Source organism: Sapajus apella, unplaced genomic scaffold (assembly GCF_009761245.1).
Source record: "Sapajus apella isolate SASKATOON/1434 unplaced genomic scaffold, GSC_monkey_1.0 scaffold16, whole genome shotgun sequence".
In the NCBI taxonomy this organism is placed as follows: Eukaryota; Metazoa; Chordata; class Mammalia; order Primates; family Cebidae; genus Sapajus; species Sapajus apella.
In genome coordinates this window covers 25,052,945-25,063,854 of record NW_022436956.1, presented here as the reverse complement: position 1 = coordinate 25,063,854, position 10,910 = coordinate 25,052,945, and the positions used below count along the sequence as shown (strand labels likewise).

The following is a 10,910-nucleotide window of genomic DNA, read 5'->3' as shown; positions in this document are numbered from 1 at the left end:
TAACTTTGTGGCTATAAGGATGAAGAATTGAATGTGGGTGTGGTGGGAGAATTATTTGGGTCCATTTTTCTTCTGTTCTTTCCCGGTTTCCAAGTGTATATAGGCAATCCTGAGCTCATTGCCTCAGGGAGGGGATGCAATTAGTTAGAAGATATAAATAGCCAATTGCCACTTTTTGTCTCTGTGTTTTAAAAAGGGGAACTTAGCATTTTGGGGATAATGTTAAGATCAAATGTGTGGGAGGAACAGAGGTCAAAGAGCATTGATTTCCTCCACCCACTGCCTAAAATAGGATTCTCTGAGGTCTGAGGCAGAGAGAGTCAAGAGGAGATAATGATGAGAACAGACAGAATGAGGGCTCCAAGAGCCAGGTTTCCTTCTTTCTGGGCAGTTCCTGGGAGGAGGTAGCAATACCCCGAAGAGGAGATGGCTTGGTGCAGAGTCTAGGTACACCAGTCCATTGCCTCTTAAAGATTTCCAGCCCTCAGCGATACAGCAAAACATCTGTGTGAGCCTCCAGTTCTCACGTGCTGCAAGCCAAATGCTGTCTCAGGGTAACTCAGTGGGAACACATGACTCAAGGACCAGTGCTGCTCAAGGCACTAAGCAAATCCCAACAGGGTCTTTGTCTCAGTCCCACAGAAGAAGAGAGAAACCAATAATAACCTTAGATTGTTAAACTTAGCCTGCTGGTACAAAGATAAAACATCAAATTAAGTGAGAGGAAATGTTATTTTCTAGATCAATGCAGTCTATGGACTGAGATTTATAGATCTACTATACACATAAACACATTTAAAACTACTTAACACATAAAATGTTACTTATAATATTTGCAATATTATACTATCAGTGAGTAGAAAGTCAACTACAAAATCTGAATGTCAATTGACCTCCACATGGTTATCTTATGTCCAAATGGAAAAACGTTAGTTCAACTCATTGCCTTTTTAAAATCCATTCTTTTTTTTTTTTTTTTTTTTTTTTGAGACAAAGTTTCGCTCTTGTTACCCAGGCTGGAGTGCAATGGCGCAATCTCGGCTCACCGCAACCTCCGCCTCCTGGGTTCAGGCAATTCTCCTGCCTCAACCTCCCGAGTAGCTGGGATTACAGGCACGCACTACCATGCCCAGCTAATTTTTTGTATTTTTAGTAGAGACGGGGTTTCACAATGTTGACCAGGATGGTCTCTATCTCTTGACCTCGTGATCCACCCGCCTCGGCCTCCCAAAGTGCTGGGATTACATAAAATCCATTCTTAAAGATAAAATATTAATTAAAGATTCATTGTCACTTTAGGGGAAAGAGAAAAGAAGAAGGTAGAGTAAGTGTCTAGCTTCATTCCACAGGAATTGGTCCTCATCTCTGCTTCATTCAGCACTCTGATGATCCCTTGGCAAAGTGTAGAATGTATATGCATCCCTATTAAATGTTTTCCTCTGCTAGATTTGACTATTTGTTCCAACTATGCTCCTTTTTTTTTTTTTTTTAAAGAGATGGAGTCTTGCTCAGTTGCCCAGCCTGGCACAATCATAGCTTACTGAAACCTTGAACTCCTGGGCACAAGTGATTCTCCCACTTCAGCCTCCCAAAGTGCTGAGATCTGAGCCACCATGCACAGCCCAATTATGCTACTTCTGAGTATTAATTAAGACAACTGAGATTTTGACTGCCCACCCAACATCACACTATGTTAAATTTAAGCACCATATGAATGTACTTCTTTAATAACTTCTTTACTATTTTCCTTTTTCTTCCGCTTTACTATTTCTGCAAACCTCCTAATATAGACCATTCAGTCTATCTCCCTTTTCCTCTCCTACACGCCGGTAGCTCACCATGAGCTGCTGGAGAAAAATCCCACATCAGTGCAGATTGGTGTCACAACTGAAGCAAGGCTTCCAAATGCAGCTGGCCATCAGCATTTTGCAGGAATGTCTCTCCTCCCTTGGCAGGTAGCACCATTCTCTCCTGATTCTCCTCCTGCCTCCCTGCTCTGTTTCTCAGTCTTCTTTATAAGCTCTTTTTCTTCTTTTCTTTGATATTGATGCTCCCTGCATTCTGGCCGGAGGTCTCATTCAACATGCCCCTCCTGGGAAATAGGCACTGTAATAACTTTGACAATTATACAAGCTAATGATTCCCAGATCCTTTTCTCCAGCCCTGGGCCTTCTGAGCTCCCTGTCTGCAAGTTAATAGACATCCCCAGCTACATCATTAACACATTTTAAACACAAGTCCTAAAATTGACTCGTTTTCTCTTATCTCATCCAGCAACTCCTGTAGTTCCAATTTTGATAAAGACCACCATCTTTTTTTTTTTTTTTTTTGTATATTTGGTTTGATCTCTGTTCCATTCTTCCTAGAATATTTGATTCTATTCCATATTCATTAGCAGGTGACCATATTGGCTAATTCTCCAATAAACAATGAAATAGATCATGTGCCTGCACCTAACTAGTATTCAATAATGTTGCTGAGTAAGTGAATCATTTCCATGATCCACTAGCTTAATAATCTTATCAAAAAAGGCAATATGCATACTGATAAAACTTACATTTAAGAACCAATGACACCACCTTATAATCATTCTTTTCATTTCCTAAATGCTGATGATCAATCCATTTACTATTTCGCTTGGGGTACACAACAAGTCCATTGGTTTATAATTCATAAAGTTATGAGAATGAGTAGACACTTTCTCTTCTTTCTTTTGGAAATCAGAATTAAAATGAGTCTCTGTGGTTGTATGGGCACACGCTTATGCTCTGTAATTCCTCATCGATTGTCATTTATGGTTCCACAACCTTACCTGCCCTTTCTCCCAGGAATCTATGACCTGGTTTATATAAACATGGTTAATATGAACTCATTGGATAACTCTTTCTGATTCTTAGAGAAATTTAAGAATTTAGATTCCTCTAATACTTATTCCTCCCTTCTGACTGAAAATACTTCTCTTTGACCAAGAAGAAAAAAAATTCAAACACCAATTCAGTAGTTCTGGGATTTTTTTCTTCTATTGTCTATTAACATTAGACAATTTTCTTTAAGTAATCAATATTCTTTCCTTATTTTTCTAACTCTAAAAATGACTTTGAGACTCCACTTTTGTTGTCCTTTGTGCTTTTTGCAAACCGCTACTCATTCTGGGTGTTAACTTTCCTGACTCAGCTTTTCCAGTTTTCCAACTCAGCCTTTTCGGTTTCCTGACTCCATTTCTGCTTAGTTTCTTTCCTCTCCTTCCAGCTCACAGTTGTATTATTCTAAAATTGGTATTAAAACACCAATAAATACATTGACAAATAATAGTTATTGGACATTCAATTACTTAATTTTAGCATAACCCAGTAGAATAGTTATTGCTAAGATTCCTATATTACAGATGAGGAAACAAGGCTCAATGAGATTCAAAAGTTTCCCAGTGTCACAGAGCTAGTAAACTACAGATCCAGAGGCTTAAACCCAGGTCTGAATGACTAAAAGTCAAGGCCCTACCGCCCAAGTTTAGCCTTCTTCTGTGTGAAAAGTACCTAACACTGAGCTCACAAACAAAGGCTCCAGAAGCCATGTACTAATAGGAAATGCACATGAGGGAAGAGGGCCAAGTGTTTGCGTGGCAAATACGTTGGAATATTCTTTGCTTCTACAAACATTTTTTTTCCTGTTCTTTGTTATCTTCACTTTCAAGATAAATACATATGGAAAAATATTCTCTAAATATCCAAAAGGTAGTAATGCGAGTTTGATAATGGCAGTGGATATTCAGGTTAAGGTAATCAACAAGAAGTAGGGGCACTGCTGTGAGCAGAAAAGCATAGTCCCTACTTCAATGGTTCTCAAGGGGTGGACTCTGACCCTGACCAGCAGCATGAGCATCACCCAGGATCCTGCCTGTTAGAAATGCTAATTTGGGGGCCCTACCCCAGATCTATTAAATGAGAAATTCTAGGGTGAGGCCCAGAAAACTGGTTTAACAAGCCCCCCAGATGGCTCTGATGCACACTCAGGCTTGAGAAACACTTCTGTACCTAAAAGGAATACCTCCCACTCCTCTCCAGTTGACTTTTTCCACGTGGGGAGTATGGATCTTAAGTCATCAGTGTCTCCATATTCAAAGGGAAGCAGAAGTCTCCATTATTTCAATTCTCCCAATTTTTAAATGCTACTTCAAATGTTTTTAATATGCAACAGATAAAACATATATAAGCTAGTTCTGGCCTACAGACCATCAGTAAATGAACACTGAATAGAACCTAAGTTATATTAAACATTAGAATTATTTTACTAGTAACTATTTATGGAAATAGCAATTAATTGGCAAATGAAGGGAAGTCTCCTTTTTATTAGAACCACTTGTTGTTCAGAAGAGCAATCTGCCTACCTTATAATAATATTTGATAGAGTTTAAATGTTTTGATCAAAGTTTTTTTTACCCTTCTGGAATTATCAAGATATGATTCATGTTTGAACTGCAATTTTAACTATTTTGAACTAAAACATTAGCTCTAAGTGATATGGACAGGAGGTACAGAAATACTAGGTAGAAAAGGATGGTTCCCCAGCAAAGGCCCCACCCTCAAGCCTGAAAATTTGCAGCCCTAAATGGGAAGGGGCATTCCTGGTTTTGCACCCAGAAGTTGCCTTTTGGTCCACCGCACCCCCCATCCTGTATCCATATAAACCCCAAACTCCAAGCTCCACAAGCAGATGAACAGAAGAGCAGAAGAGTAGCAGAATGGTGGAGCAGAGAAGAGAAGAGATAGAGCATTTGAACCTCAAGAAGAGTTCAGCTGGGGTTGGTCAGAGAGATCGGCTGCTGGCTGCTGGATGGCTAAATTCCAGGGGAAGATCATCTTCCCACTCCATTCCCTTTCCAGCTCCACATCTATCCTGCTGAGAGCCACCTCCACTACTCAATAAACCGCCCCCCCACCCCCACATTCACCAACCTTCAAGTCCATGTGTGACCTGATTCTTTCTGGAAGCCAGACAAGAACCCAGGTACCAAGGGGGCACTGAGCTGGTTAACACTTAAGCTATCTGCAGACAGCAGGGCTAAAAGAGCACTGAAGCATAACCACTGGGGCTTTGAGAGTCACAGGCACCCACCACTAGATGCTACCATGGGGTAAGAGCTCAAAAGCACTTGCTTTGGCTCCTGCACCTACCTATCTGTGTGCTCCCCCTCCTATAAGGAGTTTGAGTGTACAGTAGCCAAACAGATGAGCCACATCCCTGTTGCACATTTTGCAAGGGGGTCAGGGAACTCTCCTGTTTCATAAGGATTAAATGACAGCTCATAAACTCACTTTATTTTTTTTATATGGAATCTCACTCCGTTGCCCAGGCTAGAGTGCAGTGGTGCGGTCTCAACTCACTGCAACCTCTGCCTCCCAGGTTCAAGCAATTCTCCTGCCTAAGCCTCCTGAGTAGCTGGGACTACAGGTGTGTGCCACCATGCCTGGCTTTTTTTTTTTTTTTTTTGTATTTTTAGTAGAGACAGGGTTTTACTGTGTTAGCCAGGATGGTCTTGATCTCCTGACCTTGTGATTAACTCACCTCAGCCTCCCAAAGTGCTGGGATTATAGGCGTGAGCCACCATGCCCTGCCAAAACATATTTTATGAAACTTTTTTCATTTTAATAATGGGGTATGTATGTGTGTGTGTATAGGACATGCTGAAGACTTTCAAATCAAATAAATCTAATTCTGTGTTTTAATCAGCCTGTGAAAATCCTCTATCTAATGTTTTATGATTTTGAGTTTAATCATGGATGTCTGAGAACCTGCCAATATGAGCATATTGCCCATGGATCGAGCAAAGAGTTTGGGGCAAAGTGTTTAAGGAAAGGGAGCATCATGCATGAAGGCCGCAATATGGAAAGGCTGGCGTATTTGAGAATGGAAGTAAGATCACTGTGAAGAACTGCCCAGTATCAGGTTGCAGAGGTACACAGAGCCCAGATTGTGGAGGGCCTTGTATACTTCAGTAATGATTGGGGGCTTTATTATAAGGACAATGAGAAACCACTGACAGATTTCAAAACAGCCATGATTCCCTAAAAATTTAATTGTTAAAAGATCAGTTTGGTTGTATTATGGAGACTCAATGGGAAGGAGTAGATACAAAGCAGATCAGTTAGACAGTTATTCCAGGAGTCCTGTTGGGATGTGGTACTGTGTTGGTAGTAATAAATATAAAAACAATTTCACAGATTTAATAAGTGCATGGGAAGTCAAACTGACATGGTATTGTAGTTACTGATAATAAACCAAAGACTTCAATAAACCAAAGGCCATGGTGCCAAGCGCCATCCCTAGAACCAGCCTATAGCATTCATGCCCTAGCCTGAGCTGACTACAAAGCTGAAGCTCTATCAAAATCCAGTCTTCTTCCAGCTCCCTCAATCCATGCCTGGACCAAGTGCCAGATTCACAAGCCTTATGCTCTGCATTTGCATATGTGTATACATGCCTAAAGCAACTGCCACCTATAACTTCAGTCCTATGTGAAATTGTGCTCAGTTCCAAAACAATCAACTTCCGGAAAATGAGCTCTTTAAAATTTAAATGGCCCAGAGCAGTGGCTCACACATAATCCCAGAACTTTGGGAGGCTGCGGCAGGTGGATCACCTGAGGTCAGGAGTTCAACACCAGCCTGTACAATATGGCGAAAACCCATCTCTACTAAAAATATTAAACATTAGCCGGGTGTGGTGGTGCACAACCATAATCTCAGCTACTCGGGAGCCTGAAGCAGGAGAATTGCTTGAACCCAGGAGATGGAGGTTTCAATGAGCAGAGATCATGCCACTGTACTCGAGCCTGAGTGACAGAGTGAAACTCTGTCTCAAAAAATAATAAGAAGAAGATGTTAAATACTCCTTCACCTTTGTTTACTATGAGAGTATCAGATTTAGAGCCCCAAACTGTATTCTCAGTTATAAATTCTGATAAAGTCTGAACCCCTAAGTCTCATTTCCCTTATGAGAGCAAGCCATATTAACACAATTTGGTCACACTGACCTGATAAAGGTCTTCTTGCCCATCAGTGAAAATTTGAGACATAGTGTTGATGTCTTACCTACACCAAAACACTGACTTCTCCGCTTAAAGTATATTTACAATTACACCTTAAGCAGACATACAATTATACCTTAAGGGGACATCCTGGGTCCCCCAGGGAAAACGAAGTAAATTAACATCAAATATCTTTGTACTTCATTACCATCTTAGTGAAAATGTAGTAGAAAAACTTTCACAATCTACTTATTTCCCTTAGGAAGTGGAAAATTTAGAATTACAAATACTTATTAAAAAAATAAAATAAAACTATAGCCTACCAAAATAAAAGGAAATACTAGGTCAAAAATACAGGTAGCCCATATTCAACACAATGCCTAAATGAGCATCTTTTGGAGTACAATAATTGTTTGGAAATTCTTCATCAGCTAAGAACGATTTTTTCAACCGAGGGGTGACTATATGGGGGTTGTGTCAATACAATACTTATTCCATTCAGTAAACCAGTGAAAATGTGAACCAAAATTAAGGAAATGCAATTGCATGGTTCGGTATAATGACCCATGCTTTCCACCTATCCTCACACCCATTTTCCTTACTCTAGAGTCCTTTAAAAGGTAAGGGTCAGATACACACTGTGGATAAAAGGGAGACACCATGAGGTCCAGCAGAAAATAGACTTGGCAGACTTAGTACAGGAAACCTGGCCCTATCAATACATCTGAGGTATAGGGAAAAGCTCGGTTTCCTCTCCTAAGGCACTAGGACCCTAGGGAGAGAGAAATCCTAGGCACCCAAGAAACATGGACAGAAAGAAGAGAGATAGACCTATCCTTTCACCCTAGATGTTCTTCAGTGGTACTGCAGAGACAGTGTTTGGTGGGATGGAGGCCTGCCCAAGTGGTCGTGATGATAACTAGCTAGTGAGAAGAAAACTGGGACATGAGAGGGATGTCTCATTTTCATGGAAGAATTGAGGATTTCATACCTTCTTCACTTGTGAGTTGCCTTTTGATACAAGCCTAAATGAAACTACCCCTGGCTTCCGAAGTTAGGTGTGAAGTGGATGACAGAGGCAGCCTCCAATTATTCCAAGGTAAAAAAAAAAAAAAAAAAAAGTCGGTAAGAATTCCATTACTACTGTATTTCTCAGGATCATTAAAACAAACAGACTTACTTGGGATTTAGAATTGATGTTGGGAAAGTTTTATATTAAATATAGAAACCACATAGTAAAGAAGGAATCATCAGGCAAAACTTATCACTTCTCTGAATACTGTTTCTTATATAGAGTTTTCTTCATAAACACTTAGTGTATTATAATCAGTAACCATAGCAGCATATGGATTTGAATATATGCTTTTAAATTCCATATAATTGGCAAAATGTGCAATTGAATTGTTGATTGGTGTGATTTCTTTTTCTGCTCAACAGGGATAAGTGGGTGTCAAGTTGGACTACTCTACAAAACAGAAGTGAAATATTTTTCCCACAAGGTCATGGGGAAGGAAACTGAGCAAATAAATTGACTTATATTTGAGAGATATGGGTTTAATATTTATCAAGCATCTCTATGACAGGCACTTTACCTAGGCTAAATAATTTAATCCTCCTCAAACCACCTGAGGCATACTTATTACTTTAAAGATAAAGAATCAGGCTTAGGAATTTAAGCAGCTGACCAAAGGTCACAAAACCAGCACATGGCAGAAGCAGGATGTATTTGTTTATTTCACATGGGCATTTCAGAGTCCAAATTTCTATGCTTTTTCCTAGGATGTGCTAGTTATATCTGGGCCATGTTCCAAATGAGAGAACCAATAATTCATTTCCTTCCTCCTTTTACAGATGAGAAAACTGTACCTCATTGTATTTAGCTGTCTTCTCAGTCATGTCATTATTGTACCACAAAACTCAAGCCCAGGACTTCTAAGTCCCTTTCCAGGACTCTCCATTATGAGATGACTGTGACATTGTAAGTCTAGTTTACCATTGTTAAAATAAGTCATTTATAACTTTTGCTGACCATTTACTATATAACTTAAGTGCTATCTAGGATCACCCTGTCTCTTAAAAATCTAGACAAGACTATGTCCAGTCTCCAGCATACCTGATACTGAAAGTCCAGTTCCCTCTGCAAGATTTCCTTATATTTCTCCAGGACTTATGTTCTCCTGAGTGCCTCTTGCTTCACCTAATTTCTTGTTCTCCACTTTGGCTATCTTCCTCAGCTTTACACACAAACACAAAATATCATTCTCACAAAAACTTTGGCTAGCAGGTTTTACAGAAAGTTTAGAGAAGTTAGGAAATATACAGGGTTTGCACAGTTGACCCATAAACAATTAGATCTGAATAATAGTCATCCTAGTTCTACAGTCTCTCTGCTGATTCTTCACATTGCTCAGCCATTCTCTCTCCTATATGATCCCTGTCCTCATCAGCAATTTTGTTTTAAATGCAAAATAATTCTACCTTCCATCTGTTCTGCCCCAAGACTTCTCAATCCTATGATGGGAATAGGATATTTCATTCCCAAATGCTCCATCCAGATGTGCTCTGGATTCCTGTAGCTTCAAGGGAAACTTTTACACTGTCCAAAGCCTTTGGTGTCCTGCAAAGGAAGAAGGAGGATGTCCTTAAATTCCTTGCAGCAGGAGCCCACTTTCCTTGATTTCCAAAGGAAAAATGACAGCATCTACAGCATCAGTCTGAAGAGGATCTGGGAGAAGCTTCTGCTGGCAGCTTATCTATTGCTGCCATTGAAAACCCTCCTGATGTCAGTGTCATGTCCTCCAGGAATCCTGGCCAATGGGTTGTGCTCAAATCTGCTACTGCCACTGGAGCAAATCCTACTGCTGACTTCTTTATTCCTGGAATCTCCACTAACCCCATCCAGGCAGCCTTCCAGGAGCTGTGTGTTTTGGTGGTTACTGATCCCAGGGCTAACCACCAGCTTCTCACAGAGACCTCTTACAGTAACTTGCTTGCCATTGCTCTGTGTTCTGCAGATTCTCCTCTGTGCTCTGTGGGCATTTCCAACCCATGCAACGAAAAGGGAGCTCACTCAGTGGGTCTGGTCCAGGAAGTTCTGCATGCAAGTGGCACCATCTCCTATGAACACCTGTAAAGGTCATGCTTGATTTCTACTTCCATGGAGATCCTGGAGAGATTGACATGGAAGAACAGGCTGCTGCCGGAAAGGCTGTGACCAAGGAGGAATTTCAGAGTGAATGGACCGCCCTAGCTCCTGACTCCACTGCTACTCAACCAGAGGTTGCAGAATGGTCTGAAGGTGTGCAGATGCTCCCTGTGGCCATTCAGCAGGTGTCTACCGAAGACCACCGCGCTCAGCCTGCCATGGAAGAATGTTCTGCAACTCCTCCTGCTCAGGCCACTGAAGGGGTAGGAACCACCACCAAGTGATTTTAAGCTGTTCTTCCACAGGCTTTTAAGATGGAAATAAGGTTGATGGAAAATAAGCATTCTTTTTTTAATTTTTTTTAAAAAAAAGGTATTTTCAAGACCATTCCTCCCCTAAGCAAATACTCCTATGAACTATTTTAAAAAGAAATTTTTCCCCTTTCTTTTTACCATCCACAAACTGTACCACCTGGTCTGAGGAGTACACAAGGAGAAAATCTGTCCTAAAACAGTAGTGAGAAAACTACTAATGAGAACTACTAACCTAATGAGAAAATAAATGCACAGAACTTGAATGTCTCTTGGGCCTCACCAGCCTGTAAAAGCAATGAGGTCACATGACATTTACCCATATAGTCTCTCCAGCAAGCCCACCTAACCCCAGGAACCCTAGGGCAAGGCCAATCTAAGAAAAATTTAGCCAATCCAACTATGAAAACTATATAACTTACAGTTGAGG

At 40.6% G+C, this 10,910-nt stretch overlaps 1 pseudogene; it reads left to right on the top strand.

The window, feature by feature from the left end:
• Positions 1-6,820: 6,820 nt before the first annotated feature.
• Positions 6,821-10,680, top strand: LOC116556332 (annotated as a pseudogene).
• The last annotated feature ends 230 nt before the right edge of the window (positions 10,681-10,910 follow it).